This window comes from Corvus moneduloides, chromosome 2, assembly GCF_009650955.1.
Source record: "Corvus moneduloides isolate bCorMon1 chromosome 2, bCorMon1.pri, whole genome shotgun sequence".
Classification (NCBI taxonomy): domain Eukaryota; kingdom Metazoa; phylum Chordata; class Aves; order Passeriformes; family Corvidae; genus Corvus; species Corvus moneduloides.
Genome location: NC_045477.1, coordinates 63,015,555 through 63,034,756, shown reverse-complemented (window position 1 = coordinate 63,034,756; position 19,202 = coordinate 63,015,555).

Sequence of the window (19,202 nt, the reverse complement as noted above, 5' to 3'; positions counted from 1 at the left end):
TTTTGTTGTGGACGGGTCTCCTAGTGCTTGAAATTTTCTTTCATTGATTGTGTAATTGATATGCAAGTATGTCTGCTTCAAGTTTACACACTAGCTAGAATAATATTCCTCTATTCACTGCCATAATTCCCTGCCTCATTATTCACATGTTGTTCATCCTTGTTAGGACATCAGATCTAGCTGTATTTTTGACCTCTGAGCTAAGACCTGCGTGGCAGGGTAAGTGCATATTATCTTTTTATTTGTAGCTGTATTTTTATCTTTTATCTGTAATAATTTTACCAAACTTTGTGGGATTAATGAATAGATCTAAAAGGATACAAGGCCTATAAACTCTCTCAGAGCAGTAATGAATTGGTTAATAAAATGATTTGAAATGGCATTTGCTGAATAAAACATAGTTTGAATTTAAATGGAAATAATGACTAAAAATGAAGTTCCAATTCAATAAAAGGGAAAGCAATAAAAGGTTTATTGCATGTCTGCCTTACTTGAACACTTGCCTAGGCCAAAATTATCTGAAGATGTCAGGTGTGGAAGTTTGGTTTCAGCTAAGGTTTGAGTCCAGCTTTAGGAAATGTGTCTCTTTACAAAGTTAATGAAAATCTTTCTGTTTGCACCTGTGACTGGAGCTTGATCAAACCAGTTTGACAGCTCAGCAGGAGGGCAGGGATAGACTTCAAAGCATTTAACTTTCTGCATTGTCTCAGGTATTTGCTGGAACAGCTGCTGTCAAGTCATTGTCTCCCAGTATATGCTGTCAGCTTCTGCTTGAGTTAACCCCTTAGACTCATCAATTAAACAATACTAAATAACTAACAGATGGAACATACAATATGTATGAATTATAATACAGTCCTACTTTCTCTACTGACAAAAAGAGCATAAAGTTTTCATAATACATAATCTTCTAATGCTCTAGGAGCCTATGGCCTGGCTTTGACTTATGAGTACATTTTTATGGTCTGATTTTGATTTATGACTGCATTTTTATCACTGTGCCATTCAAGCAAGGAGCAGAAAAGGAAATGGAAGCTAAACAAAAAATCTATAGCACATAAGGGAAACTGAATTCCTTATTACAGCTTCAAAAAGTTTTTTTCTTCTGCTCTGATAGTAAGATCATACAAGTTCAAAAGGGTCAGGTCAGGTCAACACTTGAATGAAAATACTCTAAGCTGAGGTGAAGACTACATGAAATAGATGTGAAAGGTGAACTATGTAACCAGTATCTGTGCTGAAAGGCACATCAGTAGAATAGTAAAATAAACTGAAGGGAATACATGCTTCTTATTGCACATATTTTTTTATCCTGCATCTCACATTACTTTTAAAAATATCTGAATGATGTAAAAAAAAAAAAAAGTCCTGCAGCATATTTTTTCATTGCTGAATTGAAGTCCTGCTGAGGTGGCTCTTTGCTGGAGAGATCTGGAAGAATTTTTCATGAAGAGTAAACTAAATGCAATGATTTTAACTAGAGGTATCATATCCCTGAACTATCTTCACTTCAAAATTTTTCTTTTCATGGTCAAAACCTCTGTGGAGTAATTTCTTCAAAATTTACTTCTCTCTGAAAGATCATTCCAGTAGAAGTAGAAGGAGGAAGTGCTTGTGCTATCACTACTGGCTTCTGAAACACACTCTTTTGGGAAAATGTTTGTATTTTTCATAAATTCACTTGTAGGTTAGCATGCTGTCAGAGACTGAAAATACTTCATGCCTCAAACATTGATATAAAGTTTTGCTCATTATAAAGAAGCTACAACAGAAGAAGCTTCCCTGAAGAGTGGGACTTCGAACTGAAAGTCAAACTGCTGATTAGATAAAGGGAAACACATTGTTCAATCATCTCCGGCTGAGGGAAAGACCCATGTTAGTTATCCATTCTGTGTGCAATATAGGTGAGCTCTTTCTGAGCAACTAACCTCCAGGCAGGTTAATTTCTCTTTTTATTTTATAGTTCTGTGCCCATCTTCGAGCTCAGGTTTTTTTGTCACTCATTTACTTATTAAGGATAAAGGGTAGTTTTTACTGCAACTAATATAATACAGGCTAATTTAGTGAACTATAATTTTCCCTCTTTTACAGAAAAGAAAAGGTCTTATGGGTAATTTTTCTTTTCAGATATGAAGTAATTCTATTTTGATAGAGAATTGCTATCACTTCCACATTATTCATAATCTTCAAAGGAAGAAGAAAATATTTGATTTTTTAAATTCACAACATCTCAGAAAACCTACAAGATTTTCATAGAATCAAGTGTAATACAGTTTAGACAAACAACAAAAAAGCTACTTTTATTTTTTAAGTTAAAAAGGACAATAACAAGTGGAAATTTGGGGTTGATAATAAAAAAAATTAAAAAATAGATTAATTCATTGAGTCATGTCACCATTTCTGAGAAATATACTTGGATAAAGACCTATATATGTCAGAGAAATCACATCCTGTAATGTGCATTAGAAGAATTTCCTTCATTCCAGTTCTCAAATTCAAGTGTTAGGTACTAAAAGATAATGGCAAGACATACAAATTTAAATTGTCTAAAGTCCTGTCACAGGAGACAGCTATTATGTCTGTGATTGAAACCATTTGGCAATTTCAAACAACTCTGAATGTACCTACCAGATGTGTGATGTGATTCATTGTATTATATCCGTGGTGCCTGTAACGATGGCATTTTTTAAATCACATTTGGAAATATTAAAGGTTCCTGTCTCTTCAATAAATTACGAGTCAGACAACACACCGTTTTGATGAAGTGACATTTACTATGAATTAACCACATTCCTATTAAAATATAGGAGCATTTTAAGCACTCTAAGACTGGTGTGGAAAGGAATGCATTAGGGACAAAATTCAGCCCCATAGACTACCAGGAAACAGTGTGCAGTGAAGAAGTTCTTTACTAGAGAGAGATTAATTTTTTTTTTTAAATTTTGCAGATGAAACATTCATTCCCTGAACACTCTCAGTGATGTAAGGTGATTTGACACAGAAGATAGCTGAGGCATAAAGAGTAGATCCAATATCAATATTTCCTTATGTATCTATACTGGTCTTCAGCAGACAGAGAAAATCACATGGGCAAAATACATTCGTTTCCAAACTAGTGGTTTTATTTGGCATTTATTGGTCTTAGGTTCTTTGATATAAAGGTTTTAGGGTTTTTATACATTCTTTAAGTTAATCTTGTCGTTAATGATTTTTTTCCTAGGGCTTTACAGAAAAAAAAAATGTTCTAATACTTTATATGAAGTAAGTAGTCCTGCTTCATCAGTATTTAAATATTTTACTAACATGGATACTTTTTCCTCTTTCTAAGGCACTTACCATCTAAAGCAAATTTTGCTACAATTTGCAGGTCTATCATCCTGAAAAAATTAAGAATTGATGAAATTCATTCAAACTTCTACTCACATCTCTGTGATACTCACATTTTAAACTCCCAACTATTATAACATGGTTTATAGAAAAGGAATTATTTGGAAATTGAGGTATGCACTGTGCATCAGTTCATGAACCTTACCCATCCATGTAAAGAGCTGCATAAACTAGGATTGAAAGCCTGAGGGTAGAAACTGATGTGGATGTAATGAGCTCAAAGACAGCACAAGTGATTTATTGCATGCCTGAAGATTATATGTGATAGTCATAAAGATAAACAAGCCTGATATGACTAAATAAGAGTCTTGATTTGACTTTACTACTAAAAATCTTTCTGAGGAAATGTAAGAGCTGATATTTTAAATTTGCTAAGGTATCTGCATAGGAACTGGATAACTATTCAGTGTGTTCAATGGCAGACAGTAAAGACTCATGGATTGCAGATGACATTGTTTGAATGACATTTTTTAACCACATACAGACAGAATCAAATCTTTCTGTTATGTCTTAAGACAAAGACTTTTTGAGATCAGATTTTTGGGTTTTTTTAAATCATGCTCTAACAAAATGTTCATGCATGTCAGTCAGCATGAATAGAAGTTTTGTTGGGGGCCTGCACTGCACAGCATGTGCATATGGCCCTTTTCACATGGGCCTGTACTGCCCATGGCAGTGGATGGCAACTCTTGGCAGTGAATGAGTATCCACTATCATCAGGCAATAGATACCAAACAGGTTTTATGTGTTGCACATGATGCAGCTAGTCTGTACCCATACAACACCACAAAATTTTACAGATTGAACATATAGGCTCTTTGAGGTATGTCTCTACTAATAAATCAAGCAGATCCAGGGAACTTTATCAGCAGCAGAATTTGGAGTTGTAAGGTCATACATTTTGGGGCACAGTATATTTTAATACAGCAGTTATCAAAGTGTATTGAAAAATCAAGTAATTGTTAAGGGTGGAAGGATGCTCATGCACCTTGTGTTACTAGATATCCCTTGGATTTGATAGGTGTCCACTGAATTTAATCACTTATCAGGAAGATTCTTTAGCTTTTATCCTCCTTTTGCTTTTCCTTTGGTTTAATTGAGTTACACTGATGTTTAATGCCCAGGATGACTAAGACAAATGATACAGGAGTGAGAGGTAAGAACAAAGACCTACAGGGGACATGTTTTCTGCCATGGCCAATTTCTTATGGAAATTCTTCAATTAATTTGCCTTGAAACAAATAATTCTAATACACTAGGTGTAACTTCTTGAGCTGAACAAAGAGACTATACCTATTTTTAAAGACTTGATGCTTTTCATGTCTAAAAAAATCCAGAAATTTTTCTTCACCTGTTAAGGGTTCCTATGTCAGCTGTGTTTGTACAGCTTCTTTTGTAAAAAGTCACCAATTACTTTAGGGAAGGATCACTGAAAAGTATAAATAATAGTAGTAATAAAACCCATTAAATTTAACCAAAGTGAAAAACACTTATTCTTCAGAACAGAAAAGTTAATGAAAAGAATTTGATGATGTTGCAACATTTATTACCTTACAAATGTTAAATTACTCGATGATTAAGTGCTGCTAAACCCTTTATGCTTTAGTAGCAATACCCTTTGGTCCCTTACTATTTTGCATCCCCAGTCTCTGTGTAAATCATTCCAAATTGATTCTCATTCAATTTTCCTATTATGCTTCACCAATGCAATGAGTAATAGAGTGATTTTAGCCATCAAACTCTGTTAAAGTTGCACTTTCACAAATTCATTTTATAACCTGTTTTTTTGCCAATACCTTTGATAGTGATTCTTTAAGCAGCCTAACCCCTCCTGTGTGAAACCCCTCCTTTTATGAGGATTCTCACTTTTATGAAAATAAGAAAAAAAAAAGGTAAATTAACTGCAATAATATGATAAAATTAAATGTATGGTTCAACAAATGGTAAATTAACAGTATTTCCTAACAGAATTGTTTGCTTCCATCAATATTACAGCTGAAGTACTCTTCTATTAAATGATTGACGTTTATACTAGAAAATCAGTGTTTAGGTCAACTATTTTTGAGTAATAGAAATTAACATGTTATTGAATAAACAGATTGTTTTCTATGTAAGTGTAGACCTCTAATTCAAAATGTTAGAAGTTGTTGAAACTGTTGGAAAGAATATAGAAAATATAATGGTGTATCCAAATGATTTAAAAGGTGTGATCCTTTGTGGCCCAGGTTATTCCCAGCTGTACAAGCTGGAAGAAAATGCCAGTATGATGTTATGTATCCCCTGCTGAAATGAGCTGTCAAGCACACATCAAGGGACACCAGATGCTAAAGACCACTGTGCTTCAAATGTCAAAGAAATTCAACCTTTGCTACAATTTGAAACCATCTGTTGACATCCAAGTAGGATACTGCATGTAAAGTGAGCTATATTTCTCCTTTGTAGATTAAGACTTTGGTCTCTGTTCTGTCCTCAGTTGCTTCTTGTGAATCTCGGGTTTAAGCTTAATTTAGGTAAGATCTACTACAAGTTGCACTTTGTCATCCTAAAGTCATGTGCATCTTGTGGCGAATTCTTCAGGGGAAAGGAGAAATATAAAAGAAAAACAATCCATACAAAACCTGCACATACTCCCTCTACTTTAAAGAAAAACCTTAAAGAAAACATACTTACATAAGGTAATAAGTGACAATAAACAGAAACAAATTCTACTGAAGGGAAAAATATCTAATATGCATTGGACTATTATCTATGATTTTAAATTCTTGACCCTAATAAAAATACTCTAGTGAATCATATTTATTACGCTTAAGAGTAAAAAAAACAAGAGAGGGTTACATACACTTCATTGTTAAATTCATTCATAAGTATCTACTGCTAGATATTAAAATATGTGGAAAATATAACACACTTTATTCACACAGAAGTCAAGGTCATGCTACAGCAAATATAAATTATGATTGCTAAATTATGCATCCAGTGCCCAGAGAGTTTCATTAAAATCTGACTTTGTCTGTAGGAGTTTCAGAAATAGCCACTGAGCTCAAATGTGTCTGTGGAATATTGTGCTGAGAATGCCAAAACAGTCAAAACAGACACAGATAAAAGGGAATAAAAAGTAAAAAAAACCCCAAACCACCACCAAATCAAAATAGGGGAACAAAATAGGGGAACAAGGAAAAGAAAAAACCAAACCAAGATTCTTAGTAGTTCTATGTTTACAATTAATTTATAAATATCTGAATAGCAGTTTAACTTGGTAAACTGTTTCAATGATTTAAAAATGTAGACGTTTAGGGACGTATATAAATAAAGCAGCTATAAATTCTTATTTGAAGGACAGAATTCCACAGCATTTAACTTTGTAATTTTGGATGAAATGAGCTTCTGGACCTAATTCTTAACAAATTAAAACCAAACCAAAAGCCCCGAAAGTTGCATTCCTTATCATGACATTGAGGGATACTTGATATATGCAGTGAAGAACCCTAGCTAATACAGCAAAGTAACCACTAGGAAGAAGATTGTTTAGAACACATTATTTTCTTGGAAATAAGTGAAAGTGCAGTCTGTATGGGACACTACATGACTCAAGAAACAGAATGGCTGTTACTGGAGTCTGCAGTCTACAAATATAGCTGAAAACTGCTGCCTGTTAGAATATTTATAAGCAAGTCTGTTCATAAGGGTTAATATATTTTTGAATGCCTTACAAAGGTAGATAGTTTAAAAGATCTTGAAGAAAATATTGCATTTCTGAAGTCTTAGCTACTTCTTTCTTGCCATACTACCAGGGCTTGTGTAAGAGAGTGCTTCTACTTACAGGAAAGTTCTGGCCGAAGGCCTCGGATCTGATCTCATAGCTGCAAATACTGTATGCCCAAGAATGATAACTAATAACCATGGCAATTCTATCCAGAGACACAAATTCATTTAAACATTTTAAAATGCATTTCAGCCATTTTCAGTGGAATATCATGCCATCTTCCAGTCCATTATGGAGAAAAGTGGCTCCAGTCTAGGACAACATATGCTTAAATTCTGTCTTGACTCATTAAACAACTTGAAGAACACATTTATTTTCTGTGACTGTTCATACTGTAATACCAACCTAACAAAACAGCATCTATGTTCATATGATTTTTAAGTTTTAATTTTTTAAGTTAATAAGAGGAAAATCTTCATAGTATTCCCGGTTATGGGCCCCATTATTATCTCTGCCACAATGAAACAAATTGTTCAATAATTGTTCAATTATTCAAATATAATGGGATTACTGCAGCTTGATATGTACAAAACATCTGTCACTACAGAAGGGAGATGCAGTTTTAACCTCTGAATTGTTGATAGAAAGAGTGCCAGTTTTCCTGGACACATTGTTTTTAATTCCAGATAGGGAATTGTTCTGTACTGCATAGATTGGGGTTTATTTTAGTCATGGGAAAATGAAATATAAACTTTGCACCCGACGTTACGGGCAGACAGGCACATTCATTTACCTGAGAATACTTCACAGTGTAGAGTCTAAAATGGTTGGTTTTGATGGTGGTCTCCAGACCTAAATATTGAGAAAAGACAAAAATAATTCAAACATTCTCTTCTTGACACAAGAAATATTGAAGAACCACATGGAAGCTGGACAGTCTCATTAAAAATATATATTTATTTATAAAGAACCAGTATTTTCTCTGAAAGTTCATTATTGCCAACCACAACTGATATTGATATATTCATTTTTCATATCCAAAATTTGATAAGGGTGTACACGGTTATAATATTGGATCATGTTTAGGCACAAAAATCTGTGATGCTAATATTTGCTTTTTTACTATTACTCATTATGAACTTATTCTGTGATGAGTCTTGCAAAAGTCAGCAGCAGACAGGAACTTAGAATAGGTTTTTCAAATTAGAATACATACTAGATAAAGCTAGTACTCTCTCATAATGAAATATTATCTGGAATTGAGGCATCTATGATGGATGAAGTTATGACTCTGTTTAGAATTGTACTGAGGGTATTGGTGCTTTTATGGATTTCTCTTCCCCTGCTAGCATTTCGGAAAGGCAGCCTTGAAAAAAAATCTGCACTTTAGCCTTTCTTTCTTGAGGACATTTGCGAAGCTGAATAAACCCTTTCCTGTCAATCAGATACTCATTTCATCTTCTCATAAGATCAATTTTCTGGTTAGACATAGTGCCTCTGCTAGTCTACTTGGGGATTTGAGAAGATTGATTCACTTCTCAAAGTGCTTTAGGCATAGTGATTTCTTTCACCTTCCCTATCTGTGTTGAGTAGGTGAGGAGTTTCTGAGTTCACACAACTTAATTCATTGCATGGATTAATCCTCTGTTGACTGTAATGTATAAACACACATCTACAAATGAAGAGAATTTTGGAAATTACTTAAAAATTAAAAAAAAAAAAAATTGAATGCCTGCTACATATTTCTGTAAAAAAATACTATCAAAATAATTTGATTGAAATCTGACTGAATTTCCAGGTAATAAGTATAAACAAATTATATAACAAAATTTTCAGAAGATGGTACATAATTTCATGACAATATTAACATTCATGTTACAGTTTCTCACTTCATCCAGATAAATATACTCCTTTTTGTTTAACAAAATAGTAAAATTAACCAACAAACTGACAAAAACCATTGCTGTAACATACTGCCCTATTTCCCACTGAGTCATTCAAGAGTGATGAATAGAGTCTTGTACAAGGAATGGAAAACTTAATAGGGTCACCTGACAAGGAAAATGTGATCAAGTTGTATACAGTTGGAATTAAAAGGCCTGCATACTCAGATTTTCAGTATATCAGCTCGACCCTCCTCATCCTTCTCCTATCCTTCTGTGGATATGTGGTCAATAGAATGATAATATCTTCTCAGTGACTATATATTTCTACTTAATTTTATTTAGTTCTGTGCATTTTAAAACATTTGTGCATATAAATTTATATACAAAAATATTTATAATAGAGAATGAAATTTGTCCATCAGTGGATTGGGCTGCTTAGACTGAATCACTGAATGATTTTAGACAAAATAACTACAAAATTATTTTACAAAATAATTTTACGTCTTTCCCAAATGAGTCAAATCAACAAACCTGATAGCTTGATTAACCTAAGTTCTTTATATCTGACCTTATACCTCCTTGGTCAGGATTCAACTATTCAAAAATTTTCATTGTCTGAACATCTCTTTTTTTTCTTCGAGATGTTGTCATTTAGCTCTGTCAAAACAGTCAGGAGGTAACAAAAAAAAAGGTGTTCTTAGCTCTATGCATCCTTGAATCAGATTTCTCTACTCTGACATTCACTTAAAAGAACCAGTTGAGGTAAATGTTATATGTGCCTTTAGGTAGAATAGTTCATGCACGGACTCTTCAGATATGAATACACTGGGGAGATGGGGAAATATATAGCTCCAAACATATATCATGCAATCCAATAATGTAGAGTTCCCAAAGCAAACAATAACCCTCAAGAAGATGAATTGAATTTTGAAGAGGATATTCCCTGGTGGATTTTAAATACTCATGCATTTGCCTCCAGAGCATTTTAAATTATTCTGCTTTCTCCTTATTCCCAGTCTGAAGGTATCTAGCATGAAAAAAACAAAATATAAGAATATGCTTTGGTTTTGGTTTTTTGTTGTTGTTGTTGTTGGTTTTTTTTTTTAAATTCAGTTTCTAAAAGGTGAAGTTTTAAAATCCCTTTCCTTTCAAAAATTTTTTGTGTGTGTTTTGTCTACTGGTGGCTCAGTAGTTTGCGCCTTCAAATCACAGAATGAAAAATATTTTCATTTAGCCATTTAGATGTTTATGTGATATTAAATGAGTCCCTCCCTTTTGTATTAGCTGCATGAACAGAACAAGGAGAAGATGGAAAATGCCTTTGCAAATTCTAAACAACTGAATGAGAAGAAACAAAAATAAAGAAGCATGTAGATGCCTTGTGCTTCTATTCTTAGATTCAGTAAGAATTTCTAAATATCAAAAATCCATGAGGAAACACTATAAAAACATAAGTTTTGTGAGGTTTCATTGAGCTGTTAAGTCATTTGAAAGAACTACATTGGTTTAAAAGTTAAAAATATACTGTTTTCTCATAAAAATTTAGATGGTTGATGGAGTCTGCAACACTGTAATCTAGAAGAGTATAACAAATAAAGACACAAATAAATGTGATTCTGCTTATTAATGAATTAATTCATGGGAGCTTGTTTTGCTGTAAGCCTTTTTTTCCTGAATGACAATTCAGATAAATTACATTGCTACAAACCAGAAAGAAAAAAAAATAATATATCCATGTTTTCCTGCTGTTTTATCATGATTTGAAAAAAAAATGCTCAATTAACTGTTAAAAAATAATTCAATTGACAGCAATTTGTTAGATCTACTACACAACATAGCATAGAATATTTTGTAAGATGTGTTAGCATGAGCTTTGTTTTTCAGCATTCAGCATTTTTTTTTCAATTTAGTTCTTGGTCTTCTTAGATAACAGGCCTCAATCATGACAATAATAAATGAAAATACCATGCAGACCACTCGTAATAATCTTCTCAAAAATAAATAATAGATTGGATAGAAAAAGCCCTGCTTTTATATTATAGAAGTGATTAATCCTTTGATGTTTTGCTTTGCATGGCTACTGAAAATTTTGGTAAATTTAGAACTGTATTATTTTGAAGAAATGAACTGAAAAACAGCTAAAGAAAAACTTCTTGACCATGTAGTTAATTTTCTGACAATATAGAACCTACTAATATCTAATATTAAAGGCATAGAAATGCTTCATATTAAATTTATTTCCCAAATAAATGCTTTGTTTTTTAAAATGTGGTACAAAATTGTGTGTGCTTACTAGTAAAATTGATTATGATTTATTACATTTCTGAATTCATATTTTTGTTAATTATGTAGGCTATGTAAAATGCAAATTCTTTATAACTTCTATAACTAAGTATGTAAAATCAGTTTCCAGAACAATTCAGTTTTTTATTATCTAAAGAAGTAAATAATTATTGTACCTGTTGTCTATTGAGTTTGTTGCACTAGTTTTCTTCGATGCTGTGATGTAGAGTAAGACAGATTTCTTGGAATTCATTTAAGAGAATTTAGTTTAGGTCTTCATTTTCAATCCCAGATGATAATAACTTTTTCAGTATGATTTTTAATTTTTTTCTTTAATGTCTACCTTAATTTTTTTAAATACTTCAATTACTCATACATATGTTTTATTTTGTCTTTATGGTATTAATTCAAAATTCTTTATTTTTTAAATTCATTGTGAGATGAAAATAATCTTATTATTTTGTATTTTGTTGAATAAAGTTTTGCTAATGTTGAAAAGCCTAAAAGAAAAGCTTTTAGGAATGTTTATAGTATCCACAAATCTTTTAAGTAGTCTGGTGTTGCATGAAGAGAAGTTTGGCTAACACTTCTCACTATATAATCCCATTTTCCATACCTTAAAACTTTTTTTGGACAAGAGTAATTGCAACTTTTCATTCCAAAGATGTAACTTAAACTGTTTTGGAAAAAAATAATAGTTCATAGATTTCAGAAGATACAATTGTCCAAGATGAACTGCCTTCCAAATAACTAAAAATATGTAGCATTTCCAGATAGGTTAAGGTATGTGACTGAACCTAAAAAAAAATTCTCAGTCAGAGCTCAGTTAGATATTTTCACTATATGATTTTCTAATATTTTGTCTTCAGCAACCAGCCTCCAGTATAAGACAACTTCAGCTAAGCTGGACTTTACTTGCCATCCTTTGTAATTTTTCTGATCAATCTTTTGTGTCTAAACTGAAAGAGAAAACAAACAAACAAGAAAATCATCTTCCATAGTGGCCATGGCATCTTTTTCTTCCTTCCTAGGTTTCCTTAAGAAAGAATTATAAAGTTGAATCACATTTTAATTTGCTTTTGAAGTTGGCATATCCCTTCATAAAATGAGAAAAATTGCTTCAAGACAGTACACAGAAATGTTAAACAGGCTCTTCTCATCCCTGCCTGGATCAGACAAAGAAACCATCCACCCCAACATTCAGTCTCTGATGCTTTTGACACTGCTTGAGTAGAGTACAAGAACCTGACCACTTTCTTTTGTTCTTCCCCTATGTTCTTTCTCTGAGCATTCACAATTGTTTTAGTATGAATATTAAAGGACAAATCTCTGTCTTTTTGTTTAGGAACCTGTTGGCCACAAGTTCGTTTGAACTCTTTCTGAACCTCATGACAGTATCTAACACCATATATTCCTGTGACAAAGAAATTTCCAGAAGTTCACTACTACTTGCTGTATAATAGAAGAAATTAATTTTACATGTTCTAAATTTATTTTGTTCTCCTTTCATCAAATGTCCTTAGAGGACCTTGCAAGATTTGGTGAAAAATAGCTTTATCTCATCTTAACCTCTGCCTTCATGATTATGTAAACTTCAGACCTGCTTACTCTCAGTCATCCTCTTTTCAAACTGATGAGTCCTAGATATTTTAGAATAATTTCATAAGTCAGAAACTGTATCTAATTCATCTTTTCTGGTGATTTATTTCTTACCACCTCTAACATCCTGAATGAAACCTGAAGAATTGCGTATGGTCCTCAGGTTGTATGTGAAATATAAGTTCTGGGTTTTATCTTTGAAAAAAATAAGAACATTTTACCTGAGATTCAATAAGTTTTATAAGATTTAAGGGGAAAAAAAATTGTAAGGAGAACCTATCCATCATACATGTTTATTATATGATTAGTACAGTAAGAGTGTAGATTTGCATAAGGATATTTCCATATTTCAATTTTACCCTTTTAGAAGACTAATGTATATATATCATGGGTAATGTTCTAAATTGCATTCTGATTCAGACAGATGGTTGAGATTTAGAAAAAGAAATTGTAGGCAGTAAAAATTTTTCAGTAGCAAACAGCATTTCATTTCAAACACTGTGCAGTGTATTTCCTTCTTAATTTAGAGCAAATAATCAAATACTGAACACTCATTTCAGGTGTGGTGTTTCATCATATTATGGACCATGAGAGGGGAAAATAACCTGTTTAAACTGAATTCTGAGCTCATTCCCTTAAAACTCTCAAGTAGTGACGGGTTTTCTGTTAGGGAAAGAAACATATTAAACTGCAGGTTCTGGGAGATATAAGAGAAGAGAAACCTGTTCTCATATGTAAGGCCTTATAAAAGAAATAATTGATGGAAAGGAAAGCAATACCAGAGAGATTTACTCAATTTTTTGTCTTGGGTGGGTGTTATCCCAGGTAGGTCCCTAGAAAATATTGTTAAATATGCTTCCTTCTGCAAAGAAATATCTCCCTTTTGTGAGCATTCAATAGTTTTATTAGTAGTGCATTGAACATTCTGAATAAGATTAATCTGCTACTGCTTCATGTCCTCCCCTAGGGAAATTCATGGCAATAAGTGGATTTGATTGAAAATATTATTTTCTGAAGAGGATTGAGAAGTATAGATAGAGAATAGGGGGAAAAGAAGCAGAAGAAACAGTGGAACAAGAAAGTGATAAAAGTTGACTGGAGAAGGGGAGAAAGGAGTGCAATGTGAGGGAACAGCAAGGAGAAAATATTGTTTGCATTTAATTTTAAACTAGTAGTGTTGATCAGAAAGAATTATTTCTTTTACTTTATTTTATAAAAATTGCATACACTTGTATGTACATAAGAAACTGTAATTCCATTTGGGACTACTTGTGACATTAACAAATAATTTGAGCAGAGTTCTTGAGGTTTATCATTATGTCACCAGTATCCTCAGGGAAATTACTTATACTGTGTGTGCAGTTTCGTGTACATAATTCTTTATATTTATCAAATTACATGGCACTCTATAGTACACTTCATAACTTAAAGTCATATATTAAGTCTAGCAGGCACATATACTCTTTTAAGAAAACATGCATATTGCTTTCACAGAGTGTTTCATATAACCATTCCCTTAAAGGCTCTTAATATGTTTGTAAGTAATTTTGTGAAATGAAAATTTAATAATATTATTGCATCTAGCAATTATTTTATGTAATAAGTATTTATGATCAAACTGTAAATGAACTTTTGTTTAAATTATCCTAATGACTTAAAAAAAAAGATATGTTGATATTTTTGAGCATGAGCTGATATCCTGTGTTGGACCATCAAAAGCCTTTATATTTTGTGTGACATTTTTAAACTGTAAGGGAGCCATAAGACAGCACTTAGCAGCTTTCTCTTTCTTTTTTCTTTCTTTCTTTCTTTCTTTCTTTCTTTCTTTCTTTCTTTCTTTCTTTCTTTCTTTCTTTCTTTCTTTCTTTCTTTCTTTCTTTCTTTCTTTCTTTCTTTCTTTCTTTCTTTCTTTTCTTTCTTTCTTTTCTTTCTTTCTTTCTTTTCTTTCTTTCTTTCTTTTTCTTCCTTTTTCTTTCTTCCTTTTTCTTTCTTCCTTTCTCTTTCTTTCTTTCTTTCTTTCTTTCTTTCTTTCTTTCTTTCTTTCTTTCTTTCTTTCTTTCTTTCTTTTCTTTCTTTCTTTTCTTTCTTTCTTTCTTTTCTTTCTTTCTTTTCTTTCTTTCTTTCTTTTTCTTCCTTTTTCTTTCTTCCTTTTTCTTTCTTTCTTTCTCTTTCTTTCTTTCTTTCTTCCTTTTTCTTTCCTCTTCTTTCTTTCTTTCTTTCTTTCTTCCGTTTTCTTTCTTTCTTTTTCTTTCTTTCCTTTTCTTTCTTTCTTTCTCTTTCTTTCTTTTCTCTTTTTCTTTCTTTCTTTCTTCCTTTTTCTTTCTTCTTTTTTCTTTCTTTCTGTTTTCTCTTTCTTTCTTTCTTTCTTTCTCTTTCTTTCTTTCTTTTTTCTCTTTCTTTCTCTCTTTCTCTCTTTCCCTTTCTCTTTCTCTTTCCTTTTTTGCCCTTTTTTTTTCTTCCTATCCCTATAAATTGGAGAATTTATAGCCTCAGTCCTGTCTGCAGTGATAAACTCCTAGTTGGAAGTAGAATCCTGACTACCTAAGACACATGCTTTTAGAAGGTTCAGAATTACCAGGTAAGATTCTTTAACCCTAAATTAAGTATATTTATTGATGAATACATAACTCAACTCTATATTGAACTGAAACAGAAAATTCCTTGGTATAATTCATTTTATGGTAGAACAAATGTCTAAAATAGACCCTGTGACCTCAGCTATAGGTGTCACACTGCTCATGATGAAAGTTACATAATATGAAAACCTCTCATTTTATGTCCAATAGAATTTAAAAGACATGAATACCTAATCTATTTTATATAATAATAGATTATGCTTTAATAATGACTTTAAAAGGATGTAAAATGGGTTCATTCATGGGAATGAATTGACAATCTCTCTCTACTCCTGATTAAATGTGTTTTTACCTGTCAGTTAACATCATAATAACTGACATGTTATTTTCACAATCTCAGAGAAGTTACTTCTTTTTCCTGGAATATTTCTTATCTTTCAAAAACACCTTTTGATATGCAAATTAAACAATATTTGAGAAATCAAGTACAGTCTTTCAGATTGAAAAAGCATGAATTTTTGAACTGTAATTTGTGTTACTTCCACCAAATTATTTTTTTCTGTGTGAAGAACTATAACAACTGATCTTGACCAAAAATACCGGAGATGATAGGACCTGAAAACAGAACAAACTAGTCTATTACATATAGAAGTATCTCTAGTTCAGAAGTCCTCTTGATGGATATCTAGGTGTTATTCTTCCATAGTGGTACAGCTGGGTTCCTCCCAATCCTTTTTCAGGGGTGTATCTGTCATCACTATAAATTGCAGCACCTCCACCTCACCTCTAAGACAGTTTCCACCAGTTTTGTTTAGTCGTACTGTAAAATGCACTCAGGCATAGGTCAGATAACTTCTACTGTGATTTTGTGGAGAAGTCAAACCAAGAACCAAGCATGGAGTCGCCTTGAATCATGGTACACTGTTAATTATTTTTAAACTTCATAGTTGCTAAAAATGAGACAAGGACTCAACTCTCAGAGACATATTTTGGAGCAGACCTTAAGAATATGTGTTTTTTGGGATATGTATGACAGCACACACTCTTAACACAAAAAGAGATTTGAGATACAATTCTTGCTGAGGTTGCATAGAGAACCATGTATGTTCATCACAGAGAGAGAAAACTGGTACAGACCCCTCCTCATTGCTGAAAAGGAGAAGTACTTGGGGTAAACAATATTTAGGACTTCACTTGGATTTTGTTTCAAAGGAAACTGGAGGGTTTATTTCAGAATAATACTTGGAAATGTGCTAAACATGAAAGTTAGGCAGCAGAATTTGTGAACTGATGGGGAACAAAGTTATTTGAATATGTAGAACCCTGGTGGGTTGCTTCCAAAAGCCTTTCTGTCTCTGCCATATTTCCGACGTGTAGCAGTTTGACACTGGTTAAGCGTGAAGCACCACAAGAAACTACTTACTTATTTGCCTCTGCTGTGGCTGAGCAGAGAAGGGGAACTTAAAACTTCATTTTCATAAGGTGAAATAAGGATTTTTGAGGAAAAAGGAAAACTTCAAAGGAAAACAGGTCCAAACCTAAACAGTATGAAGAGGATTTATTACCAACAGAATTAAAAGTAAAAAGAGTAATGAGAAACCAAAGCAAACTTTCAGAACACCTTTCTTCCCCAATGCTCACTCTTTCCACTAACCTCACAAGGAAACAAAACATAGGGTTTTGGTCAGTATTTCATTTCTTAAGAGTCTTTCTTGATGTTTAAGGAAAAGAGTTTCTTCTGCTGTGCCGTGGCATCCTTCCCACAGGAGACAGTTCTCTGCGAACCTATCTAGCGTGGTTTCAACTTTCACAAGCAACAGCCCGCCCGAATCTACTGCAGTGAAAATCCCTCCCATGAATCTCCCAGTTTTTCCACAACTGCCAGCATGGGTCATATTAGTTCATGGGATTTAGTCTTTTAAGGATGAGCTGTTCTAGCCTGGAAGCAAAGGTTCTCTTCTTCAATCTTTAAAAGCCTCTCAGCATCTGTGCACTCTAGTGTGAGCACTCCTCTTCACAGGCTGTGTGTGGATCCTCTCACCCTCGCGATGTACCTCATGAATTATAAACAGTTTGTTGTATTATAGTCCTCACCATGGTTTGCAGGAGAATTTCAGCTCTGGCACTAGGAGTGCCTCCACCCTCTCCCTTCCCCCACTGACCTTGGTACCGCCATGTTGGTTTTCCTCATGTGATCTCACTTTTTCTCTGACTTGGAAGAAAGTTGGTGTCTGTAAGTTGCAGTTGAGAAATTGATCTTATCTGGGCTCTGCATCAGGGAAAGATTTGCCCTGTCTTTCCCTGCCAGCTGCATGGTGTTATTTGCTAGGTTTGGCACAAGCCTCTCCAGCCTCAGGAACCCACCGGCACCGTGCAGGCTGTGGCAGCTCCAGAAGGATCTTGACCACGAGGTCCCAGCCTCAGTTACAGGGGTTCCCCGGCCACGGGGCTGCTCACGACTGCTCGCAGTGCCGGGGTGGTTCCTCTTGGCGACCCAACCTTGGCCGCCACACCAGGAGGGCTCAGGGGCCCTTTCCAAGAAGGGGCCTGGGGGCCACCCCCCTTTGCCACCCCTCGCAGGGGAACAAGGGAAAAAGGAGCTTCTCATGGTCTCTTCTTTTTAATATGTCCATCACAGAGGCATTTCCATCTTGTCTAATTGGTCTAGCAACCTGCCCATCAGCTATTGGCTCTGTGCCAGTCACAGAAGTTTTGAGAAGCTGTTTTTTCTCTTTTTTTTCTTTGCCTCCACAAATCAGGTTTTGCTAAACTACCACGCAATGCTTTTAATCTCTCTTAGCTGTCATGGAGTAATTTTTCATTACTACCTTGTCTATCCAACAAGCCTAGTTTTTGCAGGAAAAAGGAAAAGCTGAACAAAATTGAAAACAATTTGAAAGATGTTTATTGTGGAAGATTTGGAGGGGTTTTAGCAAATTGCTGACAGTGTATCCATACATAATCCATTGCTTCCATATGTAGACAATCTCTTTACATGTCAATTAATACAGTGAGGGGAATGGTTGTGGCCCCTGGCAGTGTATTAGAGACGTCAGAGGTTTGGGAGTAGGAGATGCTCATAGAAGTCAGACTCCTGCTTTGGAAGGACTGGAGAGACTAATGAACCAAAAAAAGGGAATGGTTGGTATGTGGTTTGTAAAAACTGGCTGATGCCCATTTTATTTATATATTTATTTGTTTCTTTGTTTTTAATTAGGATTTCATGCTGTTGTTGCTTATTATTTGCACTGGTGAGGCTGCACCTTGAGTACTGTGGCCAGTTCTGGGCCCCTCACTTCAAGAAAAATCTTGAAATGATGAAGAGTTTCCAGAGAAGGTCAATGAAGCTGGTGAAGGGTCCAGTGACTAAGTCCTATGAGGACTGGCTGAAGAAGCTGGATTTGTTTAACCTGGAGAAGCGGAGGTTGAGGGGAGACCTTATCACTCTCTAATCACTCTCTACCTTAAAGGAGATTGTAGCCAGGTGGTGTTAGCCTCTTCTCCCAGGCAGCTAGCGACAGGACATGAGGACATAGACTCAAGCTGAACCAGGAAAGGTTCAGGTTGGATATTAAGAAGGATTTTTGCACTGAAGGGTTGGTCAGGCTTTGGAACAGGCTGCCCAGAGGGGTGCTGGAGTCACCATCCCTGGAAGTGTCAAAGAAACAACTGGACATGGCGCTTAGTATTATGATTTAGCTGACAAAGCAGTGTTCAGACAAAGGTTGGACTTGATGATTTTAGAGGCCTTTCCAACCTAAATAATTA